This window comes from Leopardus geoffroyi, chromosome C1 (genome assembly GCF_018350155.1).
Source record: "Leopardus geoffroyi isolate Oge1 chromosome C1, O.geoffroyi_Oge1_pat1.0, whole genome shotgun sequence".
Lineage (NCBI taxonomy): Eukaryota > Metazoa > Chordata > Mammalia > Carnivora > Felidae > Leopardus > Leopardus geoffroyi.
The window spans coordinates 70,492,149-70,516,697 of record NC_059328.1 but is presented as its reverse complement, the minus strand read 5'-3'; the positions used below and the strand labels follow the sequence as shown (position 1 = coordinate 70,516,697).

Below are 24,549 nucleotides of genomic sequence, written 5' to 3'. Positions count from 1 at the left end.
CTCCTGTCTTCCTTTCCACTTTCAGTTAAAGGCACCAACAATAATTGTTTTTCTGCTGTTTTTAACCTAATCATATTGGGAGGTGTAGCATTGATACAGAGTGAGAGGATTCATTTCTCTCCCTAAATTTAAGACTAAGAAGACCAGAGATACCCTGCGTCCTTAGAGTCTATGGGAGAAGCAGCAGTGGAACAGGTGTAATCCATAGGAGCAGCCTCGGTGACACTCACTTGTGAAGACAGTTTCAATTTTAATTCAAGGTAGTTTACAGAGGCAGAGTGATGAATAGCTGGACTCTGTGCCTCCACTCATTTTATCATCTATAAGGTGGAAACAATAACAGTATCTACCCTACAGACTGTGGAAAGGATCAAATAGGCTCATATATGTAAAGCGCCCAGAACAGCTCCTGACACACAATAAACACTGTCTAAATGCCGACTCTTATTCCATACAATATATGCTGAAGTTCATTGCCTATTGACGGTAACAGTTCCACCTCATACCCAGCATCATAAAAGAATATCCCCCATGGTTTTATTTGAGTTCCACACTCCAAACTACATTGTAAACATGGATCCTTGTATATTATGTTTTAAGTGGACTCTTTATGCAGCCACAGTTCCTTTTGCTCAGATAGAAGAGTGATGGTGGTCTCCCTGGGAAGTTGGGTGGGGGGCCGGGGAAGGAGGGCGGGTGGAGGTATTGAGGGGATACGATGGAAGATAAGGTTATCTAGGAGGTATAGTGTGAAAGATGGAGGTCAGTATATCTTGGTAAAGCAAAAGCCCAACACTGCTTCCCTTTCAGTGTGGATTATGCCAGTTTTCCTGGTTAGTCCAGAACCGGCACCACATCTGTGAAATCAGTCACTCTTCCCTCCAGGGCCGAGCGCATAGTCACAACACGTTTGTCAGCCATATATTTTCCTGTCAAGTAGTTGTTGGATGGAAAACCACTGAAAAAGAATTTTTCTTTGTCAGATAAACTTTTCACCATAGAAGAATGGAGTGAAGGCTTCTGAAATAAATCTAGTGGCACTGGGGAGTTTACAAATACTAGCATATTAATATACAGCTAAAATAATAATAAAAAACACCATGCTGCTAAAGATGTTTAGTATTATCAGCTCACTGCAGGAGTTTATTAGAAACTCCTGCTTTCTTTTATTAAAATTTCAATTGGCTTGGTGAATGAGATCCTATGTTAGTGTCATAAAGTGAGAAGCCAGAAGGAGAGGATATTGGCATTTAAGTGCAGATTTCATTTTAAAAACACTTTACATTATAAAAGAAGATTGCATATTGTAAATATTACATATAATGGTAGTGGTGTTAAAAGAAGTGTTAGTAATTTTTAAAAATTCATCAAATTGTCTTTGTTTATGAAGATATCTGGCAGATTTTGTATTTCTTTAGTAAAGCAAAGTTTTAAATTTATCCCAAGATGTTTTTAGTTATAGGCACCAAACATGGTTTTAAAAAAGTTTTCGTGGAATGATGCATGAGTGTAACTTAATGGGAATCCTCTTTGCCAGGAGCACATGACAAATGCTCAATTTTATAATTAGCTGACGATTTTCCCTCTGCATTTTGGAAGCTTTTGTTAAACTAACTTAGTTTATCCGGGAAGCTGGATGGATCGCAAACCCTAGTCTATGGTGCAATGTTGGGCTGGCAGTGTCGGAGTAAATGATATGGAGCACTTGCTGAAGGAAGCCCACGATTTTCTTTGCCGGCATTAAATGGTCACTGTCCCTTTACCTGGTGAAAAGCTGACTGTGACGATAGCAGCAGGCAAAGTCCGAGTTGCAACAGCTGGGAAGCCAACGTGAAAACCTCGCTTCCTCGTCTCAACATCTGGAGTCTTCATGGAAGTAGGAAGTTTGCAGGTTTGCAGCTGCAGCCCTTTCATGACAAGTTCGGTAAATTTTACACATGGTTGCTTGCTTTGAAAATATTTTCCAGATTTAACATGTTTACGGCATTGACATTTGAAGCTGAAGCCCCTTCCTTCTTGATTAGAGCGCAGAGTACTCAGGCTGCGTTCTAACTTTATGGGGCTGGAAATCTGGGAATGGGTCATTTACAATTTTCAAACAAATCAAACTGCACTTTGATCTCTAGTCCAAGTTTCTTTAAATGCAACGAGTAATAATAATAAATTAGCCCAACGTAGCTATTTTCCCCTTAAATACGGTCATTTTTAATGTAATTATTTTATTGCATTCTAAAATCCAACCAACATATTTAATCCATCTTATTCAAAGTATATATTTTCTGAGAAGGAACATTAACTCGGCAAATTAGGTAGAGGAGAGGCTGTGAGTGTGTGTGCTTGTGTATGTGTATTTTTACATTTTAAGCTACATGCTCTGTGAGAATATGTATTAATAATAAAAGCAACATTTACTTTTGCATATATTTTCTCATTGGAATCTCTTGCTTTATGTACAATCCTTTAGGTGCCCTGAATGTTGTCAAAGCAATACATGGAACGTTCAGCAATAAGATACATTCAGAACAAAGACAATGTGCTCTTTAACTAAGTTCCCTAGTTTCAAAAAAATTTTAGTAGGTTTTACATTAATAACATCAGTTGTGGTTAACGTTGATTTTGGTCTTGCATTTGAAATAACATGAGAAATAATTTATATTGATACAATAGAAATTTTTTCTAGAACCATAAATATTCAGTCGACTCTCACAATGCTCCTAAATTGTTAACGGCATGAAAACAGCGTTCATATGATGTGATACATTTTATCATCCTCATCTCCACAAGTGTAAACTCGATTTACTGGAGTCTAGATATTTAATCCTAAGAATTTTCCTTAACATTAGTTACATTGTTGAATACAATGTATCTCCTTCATGATTGAAGATAAAGGCTGTCACATACCACATGAAAAAGGCTTTCACAGAATAAACTTTAGGTTATGTTGTATCAAATACAAAACAAAAGCCACCTCTATCCCTCCAACAGAACAAATAAAAGCAAAACGCCTTGCCACTGTGAAAAAGTGCATTAGGTAGGTATCAATATTGCTCCTATAATTTGGAAGGGGCAAGGACAGTTTGTTCTTTTCTGTGTACTGTTTTCTTCACCTTCCCTCACTCCCAATAAATAGATATTTGCTTTGAGTAACGTTTAACACAGTCCAGCGATGCCTTATATGAGCAAATGGCTTGTATTGATTTTGAAACTCATACTTGTAGGAGGATATTTTAACAGGTTTTTTGAAAGAACACAGCACTTCAAAAATCAAACGCATTTGGGACTAATTGCAGAGTCAAACATCTTAATTTGAACTAGGAGAAAGACAAGAACAAATGAAAAAATATGAAGATCCATAATGAAAAGCAGTAAAATAATCTAAGTGAATCATTTTATTAAAATGGCTGTTTCACTATAAATAAGGAACCATAAAAAATACAATTTGTATATTCTGTTACAAAAAGCCTCACTCTAGGCAGCCAACTACTAAAATTTTATATGAAAAAAAAGATGCTCCCCTAAGGAAAATGTGCATATCTGCTGTTTCTTTTTAACAAAGATTGAGATGCTTATAAAGAACTTAGCAAAGTCTTCTAAAAATAAAACCTATTTCACCGTCCCTCACCCCCTCCACTGCACACACTGTGTATGTGAGGGTTTTCTTTTTTTCCTATTCACGCGGAATTGTCTGACTCCAATTTAAATTGCCAGTCAGTGTTTCACCGCTTTGCACAGCACTTTCTAATCTTTTCCTCTTGGGCATCTCTATTTGAAATGAAGCTTTACTGTCTCTCGTATATCCGAAACAAACAAGTGTACCTACTTGATGGTTTAATCGTAACTGGCTAAGCTCAAAACCTGAGCAGTGAGTTCAGGAAAAATGCTTGGGACACAACCAGCCGATGAAATCAAAACCCTCAGCAGAGATGCAAATGATATTTTATTATTTGAAACAGCTGCTGTATAGCCTCAGACACTAATGTTTTTTTCTTTACGGATTTTTCCTGAATAACTTTATGAAGGTGTGGTATATCCTTTCATGATTTCCCTGGTGACCAAAGCTTTCGTGCCATTTTTACCTTGCTCCAGGTAATTTGGGGAAATACCACAGACATGTATCATTACAGAGTCTGTATTGTTGTTTAGTTGCTAATTGATTCTCAAAGGAAGCAGAATGATGCTGTCACTATAGTACATTAAAAATCCTTCAATTTAAGCATGGGTATTTTCGTGAAATTAAAACTGCTAGCCATTCTGTATATTTGACTGCAGAAAGCTTTTACGGAGGAGGTTATAATAAATTTTGCCTTTTATTAGCCGAAAAAAGGAAATCTGTGCAAGTTTTCAGGACTGAGATGCTTTTCCACTTAAAAAAAAAAATTATACTCAGCTTTTAACTGTTGAAGAACTTGATGTATGTCACGATAAAAGCTTAATCTGGATGCTTTTAACCCATGGTCCAAGAGGACTCATGCCCTGTAATGAGAATCTCACAGGGCTGTGCAATAAATACTTGTTTTAAAAATGGTTTCATCTGTCTTGAGTCTTTACCAGGTAATCCTGTTGTTAGTGTCTGTGTGGTAATGAATGCTGTGATATAATGGAAACTTTCACAAATAAAGCGTCCTTACTTTAAAAACTGAGCCTGGTGTCGATTTTTTTACAGGTACGTTATTTCTGCGAATGGGTTTATCAGCAGTACGACAACATTACAAGACAAGCTAAGCCATAAAAAGGATTAAGTGGCGCTGTGTAATACTGATTAAGTAACAGAGCGATACAGGCGAGCTGTGAGTAACTAGTTCTGCCAAGTCTTCTGAAACAACACAGTCATAAAAGTTTACTTTCCTTGCAGACCCGACTCTTTCCTCTGGGACCTTCTCTAACTGTTCAAACGTGAGCTATTCTACGGTCGCTAAATTCTGCCTCCGTTAAAAACAGTCATCAACAACAAAAATCCTTTTTGGGTCTTCCTGTTTTAATAATGCTTCTGTGATATGCAGTTCAATTCGCGGCTGCCACTTCCCCTCGGGTGTGATTCTTAACCTCTTCAGTTTCCTTACCTGTAAAACGAGGGTAACAAGGCTACCTGAAAAGGCCAATGCGAGGATCAAAGAGATAATGCCTAAAATTCCTTAATACAGTACCAAGCCCATTTTAAGCACAGAAAATCTTAACTGTTATTAAGGGAGATAATGAACAAATCATTTTCCCCAATAATAAATATGTTATGAGCAAGAGACCTGCATTTGTCTTTTAAATCTACAGAGATGGACTTCAAGTTTTATTTTTATTACAACACTAAAGAGTGGCAGATACCCCCAGGAATATCGTATAATGCCGTGCCCTGAAATTTAAGATTGGTGCAAAAGGAGATTTCAGATACACATACATTTAAAATGCTTTTTATCAATGACTTGGGTTATTTGCCCAAATAATATACTTAATGTGACGAATATTCCCAAACTGGAGTTGACTCGCTGACGATCCTTTACCTGTCAGCTGCTTACAAGAATGGTCAGCCAGTTCAATTTTTATGTGAGAAATTAGTTTCAGAAGATAATTTCATCCATATTACTTGAAATGCTTTTCATATGGGCTATGGAGTGTTATAAATTCTAATTTAATATAAGGCAAAGGAAAAAAGCGGGGGGGGGGGGAGAAGTCTGTGGATTTCACACAAGGAATCCATTCCACATTGTTTTCACTAGTTTTTCCAAGACCCTGAGGGAATCCAACAATAGGTTATATCAAGTGCAATTAGAATCATAATGCAGAAGCCAGTAAATTAAGACAGATGTTGATATTTCAAAAACTAGTCTGTTGTCCTTATATTTGGACACAATTCATGAGATGCGTTAGGAAGAAACAACGTCTCCTCTTCAATGCATCACAATTATTTTCAGAAAACAGGAAGAATCACCCACCTATCCGTGCAACTCCAAAATCTCACCCCGAACCCTGATTCTACAATAGGATGACCGTAGATTACGTAACTGTACCCAAACCTGGAACCCTAGATTTTAAGTGTTTAAACTTCATTTTGCCTGTCCCCTTTCTGGGCTGTGCTGCAAACAGGTGTGGGCTGGAGTGGGGTGCCTTGGGGAGGAGGCCGGGACAACATGGGTAATAGGCTGAGAAGCACCGAGCAACGCTTTGTTATTAGACATCAGTGTGCTGTTACCGACAGAGCGAAACTGCCTTTGCTTCGGGAGGGCCTCTCTGCTCTGGCTGGAGAAAACTGGAGAAGGAGGAACCACCGTGGACGTGGGCTGGGGAGGGGGGCAGGGTGTCAGCGATGGAAACGGCTCCTGCGGAGGAAGCAAGCTGATGGCAGGCGAGCGGCCCAGGGAGGCAAGCCGAGGGAGAGCCGAGGCACCAGTTCCTGAGCATTTCCTAGAAAACTACTCTTCGGTTTTCTGTCAAAACAGAGAGTAGCAGTGGAGGGACCAACCCCAGAGGACCTCTTCGGCGAAAGAAACTCTGACTTTGGGAGGTATATTTTTATTTATTATCACAACACAGACTATAAATTTAAAAGCTGATTTGAGTAATTTCCCCGAGGAAGAAAGCTGACCCCGTTCCCACGGCTGCCCTGCCCTCCCAGTGCTAAGTGTGCCACAACACGTTTGGAATGCTTTCTTAAAAGTTCCAGATCATTCGACGACTCCCACTGCAGCAAGTCTCTCAGTGCTGGAACTCGGGCTTATATCGGAGGGCGGGCGGGCAGTGGGCAGGCCTGGCAGCAGCTGTGAGGCTGGCCCCCACCCCAGGAGGCTTGGGGCAGGTGGAGGTGGAGCGGGAGGTAATGACCGTTCGGAGACAACCTATTTAAGCCACTGTTTGTTCTATAATAAAAATGACTCGGTGGCTCTGAGCATGAACTCTCAAAGGGAGGGTGCTGCAGGAGGCAGGTGGAGACTTTGTTTTAACCAAATGAACCAACAGGAGCTTGGGGCTTTGTTGTGAGGAGGGCGGGCTTTGCAGTGGGCCTTCCTCCCTTCCTCAGGCTTATTTGCTCATAAGGCAACTGCTGCTCCTGAGGGACTCTGTGGATGAGGCAGCTGCAACAGAGGACACAGGGTCAAGGATTGGGAAGGGCTAAGCATAACTCAGACACTTCAGGAAGGGGCTGAACGGAACACAGTTATGTGAGCCACCTTCCAAAACACACAGGTACATAGCATGTTGTCTCCCTTCTGTTATGCACATGTTTTCACAACAGCAGGAGCAAAATAACACCCACACCATATCCTAAAGGGCACAGAGTCTGAGCTGTGGCAACTGTCAGAAGCAATGATTTCCCGAACCCAGGGCCCTGGGGAGAGGAATCTCATAGGCCTCTGGAGAGGAGAAGCCCAGCTGAACCCAGTCCCCAGGGAGCTTCTCGTTGCTGCCCCAGAGACACCAACCTTCTCCGAGATTGCACGGGCATCAGGATGCGTGTGGATGCTGCAGGGGAATGTTAGCGTCACAAACCCTGATCCTCGCCCCATAACCTTCCCCCCAGCCCCAATCTGGAATGATTTTTAATATGTGTTATTTGCTTATTTCAGGGAGAAGAGTCAATCTAGGTGCAAGAGGAGGGCAAAGAGAGTCCAGAACATTGGAGCAATAAAAGTGAGGTCAGACAAAACCGTGGAGTCTCAAAGCTTTCCTACAGGCAGGGTTTCCGTATGGATTTTTACACCAAACAAAAGACAAACGACCCATTTGGTCCCGGGAATCACAGGGAGGGCAGCTCTGGTGGCAGAGCTGGGCTGTGGAGGGGTGTTCTCATAGTGTCTGCGGCTGCAGGTTGGAGCTGCCCCCCAGTCCCCCAGTCTCCGGGCGTGCAAGGCTAGTGATTGGAGGACTCAGTCTCTGTCGGCCATCTCTCTGAATCCGATTCCTGGCTCAGAGAATCTCCCTGCTGGAGAGATAGGGAGTCTTCTGCAGGTCTCTCCTGCAAGCTGCCTCGCCCGCTTTGTATTGTCTCCTGGCGTTTGCGTGCGCCCTGCTTGCATCTAATGTATATTTATTCTCAAGGACTGGGAGCCTCAGCGGGCAACTGAAATTTAAGTGAGTGAATGGCACAGCGGTACTGGGAAAGATTCATTATCTGTACATTTCTAGGTTATTTGACGTGGGAGATTTTAAGCAGTTTATGTGGCGAGGAGAAGGCAAAATGACAATGCGCAAACCTCCTATGATATGCAAAAAACATGCAGCCGACACAGAATTGCCGTTTATTAGATAATAAATGTGATGCCAGATTTTTCTAAAGAGCACTAGGGAAAATAAATACTCAAGGTATGGGCCAAAGTCCAAGGGCCAGCGCTGAGTCCTGCCCGTGGCTCTGGCCACCTCCTAGGGGCTCCACTCCTCTAGATGAGATTTGGTTCTCTTCACTGCAGCATTATGAAGCAGGGACACTAAGACGGCTCCTTTGAACATGAAAAATAGAAAGAAACCCCTTTTTAATCTTTGTTTTTATGGCTGCAAACATGATTACATAGAGGAAAATCAATCCCTATGGAACACGATAGATAATACAAAGTAATTGATTGGCCTTTATCATTTTCCGTTACGATATTAAAATAACACCATAATATCAAGCGGCAGCCACTGATACATAAAGGAAAACAGGAGCTGATTATGTCTAAGGGTAATCAGGTCAGGGAAGTGTGAAGGTAAGATAAATAAGGTAAATACAAAAATGGAAAAAGACTTAAAAAAAGCAAAAGGGAGTTGGTGGCAAAGAGTCTACATAATAGAAGGGAGATCTGATGTTGGGAATATCATTAAGCAATAAGCCACGAGAGACAGTCTATTGCAGCTGTGTGATTGCAGCATGTCTCGGTTGGTGTCCCAAGCCATAGGGGCCAAAGCTGAGTGACTTTAACTTCTCAGGAAGTGCAGTAATCCTTTCAGAATACAATGCCTGCAGCCTGACTGCTATCAGGCTATGAAATTTAGAAAATAAAATAGGGGAAGCATTTAGCAATTGGCATTTCCCAGGCACTGATGCCACCAGCATGGCATCACAAGCAGCCACTTAGAAAACCTGCATTTGCAGCCAACTTTCCAAACTGCCAGAGACCAGAGCAGCTTTGTCAAAACCCCAAATGCCATGGTTTGTGTCCTAATGGCAAGTAACTGAGGCAGAGCCGTTGAGAAAAATTGCATCAAAAGAAGGCCTAGGTACATTATTCTGTGTTCTCGCCTATTTCCTCTTTCCGTGTACATTTATTCTCTCAACATGTATTCATATTGACAAATACATGCATAGAAGTTATTAATTATACCATTTTACACACCTATACAGATATATATATACACACACATCTATATTTTACATGTGTATGTGTGTGTTAAATAACACAAACACATACATGCTTCGTGTCTGATCAATAAATAAATACATTTAGGAGCTAGTTCATTAAAAATATACCAGATATTTGTTTTGGTCCCTGTGTCACTACCTAAAATGCTTCTAATTTAGATTTCTTAGCACAATGTCATATGTGTGTTAAGCAACCATCACAAATAACCCTGTTGTGGCTGGAAGTCAGTTTTCATATTCACATTTAAAACACAGTATAAAAATGTCATGCCCACCAGAATGGTCCAGCCTTTTGGCTAAGCAGCAATCAGGAATATAGCTTAAGGTGGTGAAATAAATCACCGTATGGGCTGTGAGTATTAGAGCACTGGTTAGCTGTGATACCCTCAAGAGATGTGGGAAGTAGTTGTTTACTCAGCAGAAGGACTCCAGATAGTATAGAATTTGTTCTTAACTTTTCTAAATCCTGGGGAGTTGAACTTACTTGTTCATTCATTCACTTATTCATCCCACTAATTGAAGGCCTATTACAGGTCTAGAACTGAACTTGGTGCTGAGGTGGCAGAGATGATCTCAAGGGGCATACAGGCAATTAGGGAACATTGCTATATTTGGACAAATATATGAAAAGGTCCTAGTAGATAAGACACAGTTGCTATGAAACACAGGGCAAACAGAAGTCAGGGAAAGGATTCACAGAGGTAGGTATGGATGGAAAGATCATTTATAGACAGAAAAGATGAGGAAGGGCATTTTAGGCAGCATGACATTCATATAAATGGTCCAAAGACATAAAGAGGGGCAATGTGTTGGGGAAAATAGGAATGGCTGGAATGGTGTGCTGAGTGCATGGGATGGAGTGAGGGGAGACAGTTTTCCCTCTACAAAATGAAAAAGCTGTAGATGTGGTTAAGCAGAGATAGAGTCTGATTGGATTCTTTTAGAGTGATGGCACTTTGCTATAGGGTAGAGAACAGTTGGAGTGGGGAAAAGAGGGACTATCACACCATGCAGTAAGACACCGACCTGGGTGAAGCCTAATGAACTAGCTGTGCTAAGTGCAAAACGATCCCATCAAAACAGTCATACCATGTACATCAAATGTTCTCGGCAGCAAATGACAGAAAGCTGAAGCAGCATCTCATCTATGAGAGGTTCTGTATGTGGCCTGTATGTGGCCCTGTATGTGGCCTGTCAGGGTTCCAGCTCCATTTCTCAGCCATTCTCTTAGCCATGCCTCTTCCATGTGCTGACTGTCCTTGGACTGGTGACAATATGGATGCAGCAGTTCTAGCAGACTTATCTGAATATACAATGTCCAGAGGACATTTTTTAGTGTCTCTTTATTAGGAATGAGGAATCCTTTCCCCAGAATTTTCATCAGGCCTCCCTCATTTTCATTGGCCATATGAAGTCAAATGCCTATTCCTAATCCAATTACTGATAGATAAGGTTTTATAACAGACATCAGAGAGTCAACTACTATTCATGTCGTGCTTTCCTTTAAACATCTTTCCTTTTAATCTTGTATCTCTCCTACTGAAATAACTTCTAGGTGGTTCTGTAATTAGAATTGCATTATTCCATGCCATCCTGTTTACAAGTACTGCTTCATTTCTTTATCAAAATCAGATTACATCTGGTTAATAACCATCCATGAGGATTGATGAGATGTCTTCTATCAATTACTATGCATGGTTTTCCTTCCTTCCTTCCTTCTTCTTCCTTCTGATGCATTGGAATCCTACTGTTTACGCAGATCTGGAAGATGCAAGAAGGTCCTGGCTCTCAGTCCAGGGTGCCCCCCTGTGGTGCGCCTAACTCAACCTGTGAAGTCTACTCAGATGTGGTTTAAGGTCCCCACATTCTCTTAAAACCTGTAAATCCCATCTTATTTTCAGGGCCTGGAGAACCAAGCCCTACCTGGTATGGAGGGTTAAGTTCTTCAGACAAATTCAGTGTAATGGTCTCAGTTGGTATGCATAGGTCTGTTAGTGATTGTCTGCTGAGACCCATCTCTACCTGACAAATTCCCCCCAAACCTTGAGGACCCAAAAACCTGGCACCCTAGTGGGGGAGACAGGAGGTGTGCTGGGGGAAATTAATTTCATTTCTTCCTGATGAGCCTAGAGCCAGCCAAATAAGACATAATTATTCAATTGTGCAATGTACAGCAGTAAGAATTCCTAAATGCCCTGATATAGTGCATCAGTGTATTGAAGGAGTAAACACAGCTATCTTGGGCCAGCTTGAGTCTAAATTGGTTCTTTAGAGGAAATCAGATTTTGAGGGTTTTCTAATCCTGCATGTCCAGTATTTCCTTCTTCCATTACCTTTGCTCTTCAAGACCTACCCCCACCCCCCGACCACACACAAAACCCCAAAATCAATTTCCTGAGTTTACTGATTTGAGGTGCTTATTAGCAGGGAATGATTTGATTGATTAAATCACATGAAATATGAACAACTGACAACCCTGATTAAAGTGATATTCTTACCAGGGATATTTAAAATGTAAATCTCGGGGCGCCTGGGTGGCGCAGTCGGTTGGGCGTCCGACTTCAGCCGGGTCACGATCTCGCGGTCCGTGAGTTCAGCCCCGCGTCGGGCTCTGGGCTGATGGCTCAGAGCCTGGAGCCTGTTTCCGATTCTGTGTCTCCCTCTCTCTCTGCCCCTCCCCCGTTCATGCTCTGTCTCTTTCTGTCCCAAAAATAAATAAACGTTGAAAAAAAAAATTTTAAAAAAATAAAAATAAAAATAAAATGTAAATCTCTCTGGGGCACCTGGGTGGCTCGGTTAAGCAGCCGACTTCGGCTCAGGTCATGATCTAGAAGTCCGTGAGTTCGAGCCCCGCGTCGGGCTCTGTGCTGACAGCTCAGAGCCTGGAGCCTGTTTCAGTTTCTGTGTCTCCCTCTCTCTGACCCTCCCCTGTTCATGCTCTGTCTCTCTCTGTCTCAAAAAATAAATAAACGTTAAAATAAATTATAAATAAATAAATAAAATAAAATGTAAATCTCTAACCCAGGTGAATTAACCTCTAATGGTGGTTTTCAGGCATTAGGGAGGAACCTAATTACCAGGAGAGTTGCAGGTGCGGCCTCTTAAATTCACACTATATGGTAGAGCAGCACCTTTTAAAAAACCTCTATTTAAAATAGCGGCTGAAGGGGCTTTCTTCCCCACAAGACAGTGACTCCCTTGAGGGCAAGACAATGCCTCAGCCCCTAGCACAATTCCTGTCACACAGCAGCTTCATGTTGTTTGATGGTTGCTTAAAGCATCTTTTTACAATTAATCTGTTACATGGGCTCTGGGGGAATCAAAAGGAAAATGAAGAGATCACTTTTTTTTCTTTTTCATTCATTAAATGATCCATATTTTCTTAATCTCTCACTGCATTTATATTCTGTAAATCTCTATGTTCCAGTTTGAACTGTCTTAACTTCCTCACAATTCCCTTAAAATGCAGAATTCCCATCAAGGCTTAGTATTTTCTATCTGGATCTTTAAGTGACCAGTGAAGAAATTCCCATGGTTGAAGTATTCATGCATTGGGTTTGTGTACCAGAGGATTTAACTTGCCTCTTAGCTCCTTTAGATGCCCATATGTGTTTCATAAAGATTTCTTCCAGGTAAGATTTCTCTGGATTTTTTTATGTCATTTTTCTAAAGAGTTAAAAATCTATTTCGGCATGAGCTTGTGGTTTGGGTTTAAATTTTGAGGGGTTCGTTTCCTTTGAGCTGGAATAAGATTGTAAGTATATGTAGGTTCTAGGGATAATTCTCACTCGTTCTTTAGCAGAGGTGACACTCTTGCAAGGTGAACCAGCATTAAGGCCTCATACACTCCCCTGGCCTACCTCCAAAATGCTTCATGCTTGTTATTTCATGTTATAATAGATCATTATGTTGTCTGTTCACCATCTTTTTCTCTCACCAATTGTCCCTTCCAACCTGGTGAAGATGTTGGTCACAAGCTGTTGCCTCCTCTGCCATGGTGGCAGGCATGTGACTCAACCTGGGCCAATCAGGTTACTCTCCTCTGCTCTTGTGATTGTTCCATAAGTGGGCACATGACCCAGACATAGCCAATCAGAGTCATCCTCAGGAATTTTGCTGAATTTGTTAGGGAAGAAGCCCTTCTCTTTGCAATAAACTGTAAAGATGACAGAAGCTTTGAGTTAATTTACTGGGGACTATTTTTTCCACCAGGTGCAAAGAACTTACCATGTACAAAGAGAACTTAGAACCAAGAGATGGATGGATGGATGAAGGGAGGGAGATAAAGAGAAGGATCACTGATGACAATGTTCGGGGGCCTGACTCCAGCCATATCTAAAAATTTGAACAATTGTCTTTTTTTTCTGTTTAAGCTAATTTGAACTAGGTTTCTATAAATTATGTCAAGAAGACCCCAAATAGGCAAACAAATATGTTTCCTTTTTATCTATATAAGTACAAATGATATATCTTTACAAGATAAAGGTGGATATATACATTTTTAAATTTTTTTTTAAGAGAGCACACAAGCAGGGGAGGGGCAGGAAGAGAGGGAGAGAGAGAAAGAGCATTCTAAATGTGACAAGAATGGCCTGTTAGTTACTAGAGCTTAATTTCACTTAGCCCTCCTAATTTCTCTGTATTATTATTTCCATTATATAGATGATCACATATAGAAAGCTCACAGTGAGACAGGCTTTAAAACTAGTTCTAACTTCCCAACTCACAGCTGTTTGTACAACACTACTTAGAAGAGTAACTTCAATCTGAAGATTTTTCAAGCAAAGAATAAATTAATTTATAGAATAAATTATATATATATCCTTGACAAAAAAAAAAGATCAATGCATGAATCAATAAAGTTTAATTCAATTACACTCATCTCTCAATTATCAGCAACAGAGAGGTTATGAGGAAAGCAGATTACTTGCAAATTTTATGTGGCTAAAACTCATAAATAATATGTGCATAACTGAAAGCTGCCAACATGGCACTCTCAGCTGTAAAAAGAGATTGGTTATAAGTGAGGTGTGATGATTACCATGTTAGGTCAACTTACTCCTCCAGAGTTTATGGCAAATAATTATTTACCAGATGGAATTTTCCCTAAAAAAATTTCATTTACTTGACTTCCTCTTTACTTACCTTATTTCATCATAAGGTTGAGTCTATTTAAAAATAACTTCTGGGATATTATTTGGGAGAGAAACATACACTTACTTTATTCCAGAGGGAAAACAAAAGATTGTCTAAACATCAGCCTAATCCGTAGAACGGAGTAGAGGCACTATGTCTATTCTCCATGAGGAAGTCTGAGAGAGCAGGATAAATATTGTGTGGAAAATCCAGAAGGGACCTCTGTCATAGAGTCTAAATTATGAGGTGTTTTCAGGAAACATGCATTTTATCCCAGGTCAAGGCCAGCTGGGGTTGGAAAGGCAGTCTCCAATGATTTGACATTTTCCTGATACCTCCTGGAGGAAATATTCAGGTTCCTAGAGGGGAGTGTGTTTTGGGCTGACAGCTCATGTCTATTTTCAAAGCACCATTACCTATGGCAGGTGATGAAATACTCTGTAAGTTCTGACATGGTGAAGGTTGGAATAATTCAACAGGGTCTTGCCCTCATAGGTTGTGATTACTGCATTCCCTATGAGTCTTTACAGACCCCTACCTCATGTGTCTACATACACACACAGACACAGAGAACCATTCACACGCACACACATGTGCATGCACACACAGACACATGCGTGCCTTTTCACACATGCAGACACTGCTAATTTCTTAACTTTGCACCGTTAAAAAAAAGTCTTTTGATTTTGGTGCTCTGTAGTAGGGATAATATTGTAAAAATATTAAGCTACATATTTTATTGCCCTTTAAATCTTCTTCCCTTGAAGTCTTCTACCTCCAAGGCTGAGCACGAATGGTATGATCCCTGGGAAAGTATCAGTTAGGGAATGTACCACCCAGAATAAAGAAATCAAAACTGTGATTGCTGAGAATGGAATGTGTACACCCCACCCCCACCCCATTCCTATATTGAAACCCAAATCTCCAATGTGCTGGTATTTGGAGAAGGGGCCTTTGAGAGGTAGTTAGGTCATAAGGGTGGAGCCTTAATGATGGAATTAGTGCCCTTTTAAGAAGAAACATGAGAGAGCTTGCTTCCATTCTCTCTCTCTCTCTCTCTCTCTGTCTGCCACATGAAGACACCATGAGAAGATGGCTATCTGCAAACCAAGGAAATGGCTCTCACCAGGGACCAGATCAACCACCACCTGGATCTTGGGCTTCCCAGACTTCCAAACTATGTAAAATAAATATTTGTTATCTTAGCCACCCAGGCTATGGTAATTTGTTACAGCAGCCTGAGCTAAGTCAATGATGAAAGAGATATTCTGGTTACGGAGGAAGGGATTGTGCTTTCTGTCCTATGGGATGTAGAAGGAGGAAAGGTGGGGCTAAGGAAACAAATTTAAAACCTGTTCTGAGTGACTGATCTGGATCTGGGTGGTTACCACAGGTAGGTCACAGACCTCCAGTTGGGCTAGTGAGATCCAATTTTGGAAACAGTCATCAAGGGAGATGGCCTAGTTGTCCAAGAGTTTTGCTGATTTACAGCTGTTCATTTCAAAGGAGCACAATCAGATGTCCAGCCAGGGCACACTCAAAGGCTAAGTCTGTCAGCCTATCATGGACATCTGCCATGAAACCGAGAACTCTGCATCCCCCAATCATGACGGCTTCAACTCATCCTCTATATCCAAGCACCATCTGATGAAAGAGGGGAAAGGAAGAAGCAGTTTCATTAGGGATCGAGCTTTGAATCTACTGAAAAATTATCCCCAAAAAACTATGTAACCATGAGGAGTTGAAATGTCATTAATAGGCAGATTTAAAGTCAAGCCTATTTCTACCCACCCTTCACCCCCATCAGCAGCTACCCAGCAGGGGGAGAGCTTATAAGAAAGATTCTATCACTTGTAGAAAATAACGAAGTTTGGGGCGCCTGGGTGGCGCAGTCGGCTAAGCGTCCGACTTCAGCCAGGTCACGATCTCGCGGTCCGTGAGTTCGAGCCCCGCGTCAGGCTCTGGACTGATGGCTCAGAGCCTGGAGCCTATTTCCGATTCTGTGTCTCCCTCTCTCTCTGCCGCTCCCCCGTTCATGCTCTGTCTCTCTCTGTCCCAAAAATAAATAAACGTTGGAAAAAAAGAAATTTAAGAAAATAACGAAGTTCCTTTTTCTTTGCACATCTGGTATGTTAATTGTGACCCTACCAACATAAGTAATACCTGCAGCATAGTTTTCGAATCCCTGCTAGGACAAATGGCATTTTCTGAGTCTGTCATTCTCTGGGCCCAGGAATAGCATCACTAAGTAAAACTTACCAAAGCACCCCATGTCTTTCCCACTTAGCTTCAACAGCCTTCCAAGTTTGGTTGGTACTTGTTCAGAAAATGAAAAATGCCTTTTGGCCTACGTTTCCCGGCACAGATAAAGATCCTAATTGTGCCATTACAAGCTGGTACATAAATCTGTGTCAAGTTTCTCATAATATTATATCTGCAAGTGAGATCTTGAAGGTATTGTTCTTCCTTTCACCTAATGACAGAACAGAATGCTTCATTGAAAGATGGTAAAGAAGGATGATTGAGTTCAATTTGGCCTGAGCATTTGAGTTTGTGTATTTTAGGAGAAATGGACTCAGAAAACAGACCAGAGTTTTCAAACATACCAACAAGACTGGCTGAAACATCTGGAAAAATCCCTTTGAGATTGAAAACATGTGATGCACAGCAAAGGCAACAAATCTATGTTTTTATGGTTTTTTGATTGCAGTGGAGAAGCTGAATTGCCAGCCATCCAAGATCCTAATGGTCCTTGTTAATACCTGGGATTATTTGCCAAGATATCAGGGTGGGGGGGACCAAAAACCTCTGAACAAGGAGAAAATAAGGTGTTAAATATTTAATATACACTCCTTACAAATTGAAGGGAGTCAGAAAAAAAATAACCAAAACATCTAAAATAATTGGATTAGGAGTTAGTAGATTTCGCCCAAATCTCACTTTTATTGTGGCTTTTCTTTTCCCCTGCAAGGATAGTTACTATAATTAATAAGAAGCCTTTGTATTTATTAGCATCTTTATTCCAAGTAGCTCAGAGGCTCCACAGACATTCTTTTATTATTTCTCACAACATCTCTGTGAGATTTTGGCAAGAGGATGGGTATTATCCTTGTTAAATCTGGTGCAGGAAAAGCAACTGTTTTCAAATGAAATTTACAAAAAGCACCTCTTAGGCTGAAATCTAAATTGCTGTTAAGGAATTCTCCCTTGAGAATGTTTTTCTCCCCTTTCCTCTTTAATTTAAAGTGTGAGACTGTCATTTCTGTCATTAGTTATTGCAGTAACTTTTCCCTCTTCAGACCAAGGTCAAAAGTCCCCCGCTGTTAGTCTATCCATGAAAGTGCTTGAACATACACAGCCTCATATCATGCATATTTATGCTGCAGAAGTATTAGAGTAAACATAAGAGGGATGAATTATTAAGGGCAAAGTAAGACTGATGAAATGCTGTTAGTTTAGATATTTGACTGATTTGTACATTTATGAGCTGACATGAAGTATTTGAAGGCAAAGGAAACAAACTTGGTCTTGCTGCTAAGCCAGCTTCTTAAGAATAATAAATCTTAGGGATTGAGAACAGAACAAAATCTATCTATTTATCTATCTATCACCTATCTATCCACCTATCTATTTGCACATATATGTGTTTACATAATTACATATTAATGGCTTATTTCAAGAAATGCACAAAAGCTTCTACTCCATATTTATCAGGATGCCTAGGCCCTGAGTATTCTGCTGAACTGAGGCTTCCTTTGGCCCTTTGTTCTCCTGTAGATCTTTAGTTGCTTTGGACTTTTAAAAATAAAATTGAAGAGTTAGTATTTACTTCCAAGGCCACTTATACTTAATCATCAACCCCCTTGTCTGGAACTAAGGTTCATTTCCAGAACCTTGGCTCTGATGTGAATGGGCAAACCTCACACAATTTCCAGGTGTCTCTTTGGTGACAATTCTTCTTCCATGTTAAACAGCTCCAATTGTTTGGTGCTTAAGGGCCATCATGCATTACAAAGCCTAACGTCAACTCTATTGAAGACTAAGAAGCTGGTAAACAAGGGTCAGTAGATTTCAAGAGAAAATAGGTCAGTCCTTTTATCTGCTATACTTGTTCTGCCTTTTTTTTTATTGGGACTCCTCTCTGATTGCTTCGGATCGGCTAGACAGGGACTGCTGATAGCTCCTGTCTGCTGCTGCAGTTTGTTAGAATTGGTGTAAAGGGGTGGCAAAGCTGAAAAGACTCATTGGGCAAGAGACGATTTTTCCTGGTTCCCTTTGTAGGTGTTCTGTGAACTAGGTGCTGAAATGACCCTGTGGGCTGGGGAGATGTGGGGCTGAGGATAGGTGGATGAAAGGAGCCAGTTAAAAGGCAAGGGTCGAATTTTATGCTCAGGAAGAGAAGGACAGATTCTAATTCCCAAAGCTGAGTCCCATTTGATGCAATCTCTTGGTTATTTTTCTTTCTGTAATTGAAGAGGTGGTAAGTTACCAGAAAGAAAAAAAAAAAAATCACAAAATAAAACACGCCACCGAAGTCATGACCTGGAAAAGGCTTTACTCTTTAGTTTTGCATAAAGGGAATCAGAATCATTTTCTCCAAATCATGGATGTTATTGTCATCTGATGGGAGCGAAGAGGTCTTTCTATCATGCTCTTTAGGAAAATGGCGACAGTGACCAACAACTTATTGCTTGATGTGTTTTGACTCTTAAAATTATATTTCACACTGACAGACTCCTTAAGGCATTCAGGTCAGGAGAAGCATGTCCCCACCAAATAGACACATTTCACAAAGTTCCATTTAAATAGAAGAGTGTCACATTGTCCAGGTAGTGCTTATCATTTAAAAAATAATTATTTCTTCCCTATTGCTTATAATGACTACTTTAAAGCTCAAAAGTGAAATCTATTTCCTCACCTCAATTTTCTCTCCTCCATCAGGTTTGCATACTCTGTGGGGCTTCTGGCGACTGCTGGGCTGCTGGCATTGATCTTTTCTTTCCCTGGGGGGGAAAAAAAGTGGCCTTGAAATTTTTCCTTTGGGGAAAAATATCACACCTTTTACCAGACAACCAGGTTTTCTCTCCTTTCTTCTGATTCGGGTTATTTTGTGTTATTCAACAGTCTTGTGCTGGCTTGGCAGTCATTTACATATTCCTTCATGTATGTATACACTTAAATATTGATCTATTCATTCATGGAATATTTTGATGCCTCTCACGCGCCAAGCATTGTGCAAAGTGTCGAAGATGATGCAGTGACTATAGTAGACGCCGCACTTACCTTCATGGAGCTGTAGGCCCATTAGGTTCCATTAAATTGGGGAGAAAATTATACCCACTATTTATTGTGTAGTTGGTTGTTCTCATTTCCATATAAAATGATAAGAATATTTTTGCCAAAGAAGATAGCTGTGATAAGGAGCTTACCTTTGGATTCACTAATCTTGACAATAATCTACTAATTACTCTGTTCAGTTCTCCCACGGTGTAATGGGCTTTTAGAGATATTAGAGCAATTCTGAAAGGTGGGGAAAAAAAAGAAGTCATGGTATATTTAGACTTTCAGAAGTTATGTGGAAGACTAGGAATTAATATAGTATATTAATTTCTCAGTCAGTTCACCTGATTAGTGAAGAGCATTTCAATCGCTTTATTATGCATCTTAAACCTGGATCGGACCTTGGTGCTTTTTTAAGCACTGGAGAAAAGTTAAGTTTTTGTTAACTAAAATGCACAGCTCTGGATCCCAGTGTTTGACCTCCACAAACGCTTTTGAATTGTGTGCCTCAAGTCAAGGCCACGCAGGGTGGCAGCAGCCTTCGTTTCCCATGTGTGAGATTTGGTGAGCAGGATTTGACTTTGGTCTGTGGTTTTACTGAATGCAGATTTTTCTCCTGGACTCTGAACTGTGGACCAGAGGAAGGTTCTACTGCCAAGAGAGTGAAGGGCAAAAGGAGACAAATACTTTTCTGACCTCTCACTTTAAAGCCGCTCACCCCTGTTTTATTGCTCTTTCAACACTGCATCAAAGCAGGAAACTTTAAAGTCTCAGTGAAGCAGGAGGATACAGCTTTTCCAGGGACCAGGGTAGCTTTAATTAAAATTGGGTTGTATTTGGGAATGTTTTGCTTTGTGTTTGAACCAAAAAAAAAAGAAGTGAAGGAGACAGAGAGAAAAGTACAGCAGTGGATTGTCTTCCTAATGGCAAAAAAAGATCAATTAATTTACAATGGGGGGGGGGGTGAGGGGTGGGAAGAAAGAACTGCACTACAGATTTACAAAGTGTTCATTATCTATGGACTTTGGATATGAACCATCATCAGCCTAATATCCAAGGCAGAGATCTGACAGTGCCCACCCTGAATTCAGGGGCCAGTTGATAAATTAAAAATCATTTTAAAATTTAATATTAAAATTGATAATTGCTCTGTGGGAAATAGATTTTTCTGAACTTCTACCCTTTTCCTGCAGTGCTGAGCAAATGCAAGGCGATAAACTGTCCATTTGTCACAATGATAGATAGACAAATCCTACTTTTGCCCTTGTTCCACAGTACTCCCACATTTCAATTAAGGAGAATAAGTGCTACCATTTGTAACATGTAGTCATATTGTCCTCTATAGCCTTTTAAGGCTCACAGAATTCTCTTTAGGAATGGGAAAAAGTCCCTCGACATACCGTTACAACCATTGGGATGCACTGCCCATGTCTTCAAGGGACATGGTAGGGGGGCTAGAGAAGAAGGCTGGTGATCAAACATCACCTGGGATGGAAGAGATGGAGAACCTGATAGATACTGAGGGTCAACAGTGGAGGATGGGAGATTCTGATTAAACTGATTTAGGATTCTTGCAAAATTGGACAATGCTCAGGAATGAACACAGCAGCCCAAAAGTTAGGTGCTAGTTGTCAAGAGAGTTCAGGGGAACCTGACTAAAATTTGCTCAAGGAGAGACTGTTTCTCAAGGGAGCTAGAGTAGGTGGCATATATTTCCCATTCCATCGATGTCAGGCTTGGCCACCTGCCTTGCTTTCGGCCATTGGACCATTAGAGGATATGACGCTAGCAAAGGCCTTAAGTATGCTCATGAGGTTGGGCCTGCCCACTTGGGTTCCTCTGCTCATCATGAGGAGAGCAAGTCCTATGCTGTTATTGCTTCTTCACCTGGGGCCCCAGAATGAAACACACAGAGCAGACATGCATCTGACCCAAGACTCGTAGCCAATCCCAGGCACCTGAATCTGAAGCAGAGGTGCCCCAGACAACCTGCCGACCTGTCAGCATAAGAAGTGCTTGCTGTTGAAAGCCACCAAGTTTGGAAGGTGGTTTATTATGCAGCGTTAATTGCAGCCATAGTTGCCTAATATGTCATTCCTCAAGGAGAACCTCCAACGGCCTCAAGACTATGACGCATTGAAACATTTATCACGACTGTAATGAATCTGTATCTTGTTTACCACTCTATCTTAGCACGTGGCATACAGGAAGTTCTTCATAAGTGTGTGTTGAAGAATAAATGAAGGCTTTTCCAGGTCAAGTTTCTCTCTATTTCATAACATACCCAATTGCCTTGCCTCCTAGATAATGTTCTTAGTAAGCCGTCTTGAAAGATGTGACTTTGTTTCCAGCTGTGTCTGTCCTCAAGTATTTATGATTTTGAACAGGAGATAATATGGATTAGTAAGTACTGTGAGAAAGAAGTGTTTGGAGAGCACAAAGTTTGGGGACTGGATTCAGACTGACAACAAGGTCGTTAGGGCATGGGGAATGTAAGATGTCCCAGTAGACCCTGGGGAGGAAATGTTTGAGTCATTTTAGAGTTGTCAGTGCCAAATATTGAAGCTAATAGTAGTAGCTAGGCATTTGCATTAAGTGCTTTACATTAAGTGTCTCATTGGAGACAGATATTCTGATTATTCTTATTTTATAAATGTGGGAAGTAAGGTTTAGAAACCTCAGGTAACTTGCCTGAGGTCACAGAGCCAGTAAGTGGTGGAGATGGGCTTATATCCAGGGCTGATTGACCCCAACATCAACTTATAAGATCAAGCAATAACTATACTATCATCAGTATAGTTATTGATCCTGGGCCGCTGGACCCAAGCTGCTGTTGTCCTTGATCCTTGATTTTATTTCTCTTATTTGGTTCATTATCTCCTGTCCTCCTCCCTCTTTTCTTCAAACAAATCCATTCATAACTATAGTTGTGGGTGGGGAGAGAAGTGCTCTTGCTCTGTGCCCGTAGAGAGAAGAGAATATGCAGGAAGGGGGCCACTAATTAGCTGGTCCCAGCCCTTCACTAGGCTAGCATGGTTTCTTTATTTTTAAGGCTTCAAGGCAGGGACCAGGCTGGGCAAAGAACAATGAGTAAGTCATGGAGGTGATGCTTTTAATGATACATTCGCTAATGAAATGGCACTCCATGGGTTCACTTATTAGTAACTTAGCTCAAACAGCCATGTCCTACTGTCAGCTTGCCATTGACGACTCAGTGTGACCTCAGAATTGTCAACTCCACCTGAAAAAGAGCAAATGTTGCAGAAAATACAGGAGCAGCAGCATAATTTGGAGTGGAAAGATTAGCAACAACAGAGAACCTCTTGAATCTCTGTATTTCTAGTTTGCTGTGGAATTGTGCCAGAAGTGTAGTTATTTGAAGAACAGGCTAACCTTGCAGTATTTGGGTTTGCATCTGATTTGTAAACAACTGGATGACTTGATTGAATGTTTTCGAGGCTGTATGACAGTGTTGGCAGTGGAGGAGTGGCTAGCAGAACTCCATTCTCAACTAATTATATAGGGTGGCTCTTCTTTATGTTTTCCAGGGCATTGGGGTTTTTAACTTGATGTTCAGAAAATGATTTATGGGGAAAATACTTCCGTACGGACCTTGCTTAATGACCGGAGGATCAGGAATGACACATGGATGTGAAAGTTTATGATTCTTCCCTTTTATGTAACCTCATTTATTTGAATAACTCAATGCCCCTTATGTCAATTATTGAATTAAACCTTTTAATATCCCTCTGTCAAATGGGAAGTATGTATTTATTTACTCTTCATTTTACGGTTGGCCATAATGATTTGAACTTTCTTTCTTGGGGGACGAACCAGATCTTACATTCATGTTTTGCATCCCTCATTAAAGGCTGCTCCCTAAATCGGACACTCATACACGAAACGTCCATTTTTAGGCCTCTATACATTCTCATTAACCATTCACGATTCCTGTGCATTTGGTGCTTTCTTGGTGCAAAGCTAAATGAGCATAGTTTTATTTTGTTTGCTTCTGAGCTTTGATGGTAAAACTAGCGATGTTCTAGGGTGAAATGAATTCCTGGGGATAGTATCGCATGAAATCTGACGGTTTTCATTCTCACTGGTGATTAAGTCGTGTTTGCTAGTGAGGAAATCACGGAACGGGCAATGTACCTGAAGCTTCCTCAGCAGCGTGAGTCGGAGAAGCTTTCCTGGTATCGTGCACGTGGTGGACACATGTTGGAGCCAGTCCCTTTCTCTTGCCATCCTCTCAGAGTTTCTCTTCAAGGCTTTGCAGGTCCTGTGTCCTCTCACTTTGTCTCCTGTGACTTCAGGGTGATCAGCTCATTTCTCTGAGCCTCTAAAGCAGCTCCATTCACCATCAGTTTCCACACCCTCCCTGCCTTTGGCTATCTAGTCACGAAGCCAAGCAGTAATGAAAATGGGTTTCATTAAACAGGAATCCTACTTATTTTCTCAAACCACTATGCTAATAATCTCCCTTCTCAATATAAAGGCTTAAACACATACCAATATAACTAGTTTTTTTTTTTCCAGCTATTTTTTTTTTTTTTTCTAAAGAAGATTATTTCCTGGGGATAAAAATATCTCTATTCAAAATCCAGGACTTTGTTGTTAAAAATGAAGATCTAAAGTATATAGAACTCTTTTTTTTTTTTCTCTAGAAGCGAATGGAGCTTGAAACTCCCACCTTTCAGTCATTCGGTTTTGAAAATGACCACAAAAGAGATCTGAAGAGCTAAAACATTTCCTCACTAAAGCATGAATTTTGCAGGCCCTTATAAATAAATCAGGATGAATATTAGAAT

At 40.8% G+C, this 24,549-nt stretch overlaps 2 long non-coding RNA genes across 2 annotated transcripts in view; one reads left to right on the top strand and one right to left on the bottom strand.

Moving 5' to 3' along the window:
- Positions 1 to 6,304: 6,304 nt before the first annotated feature.
- The window catches only part of LOC123598131, a 41,750-nt gene continuing 23,505 nt past the window's right edge, over positions 6,305 to 24,549 (top strand). Inside the window, exon 1 of the long non-coding RNA XR_006712413.1 lies at positions 6,305 to 6,493. This is a non-coding gene — a long non-coding RNA (uncharacterized LOC123598131). The remainder of the gene's footprint in view (positions 6,494 to 24,549) is intronic.
- Positions 8,212 to 13,339, bottom strand: LOC123598130. Its single transcript, XR_006712412.1, has 2 exons — positions 13,183 to 13,339; positions 8,212 to 8,423 (listed from the first exon to the last, which is right to left on the bottom strand). It is a non-coding gene; the product is annotated as an uncharacterized LOC123598130 (long non-coding RNA).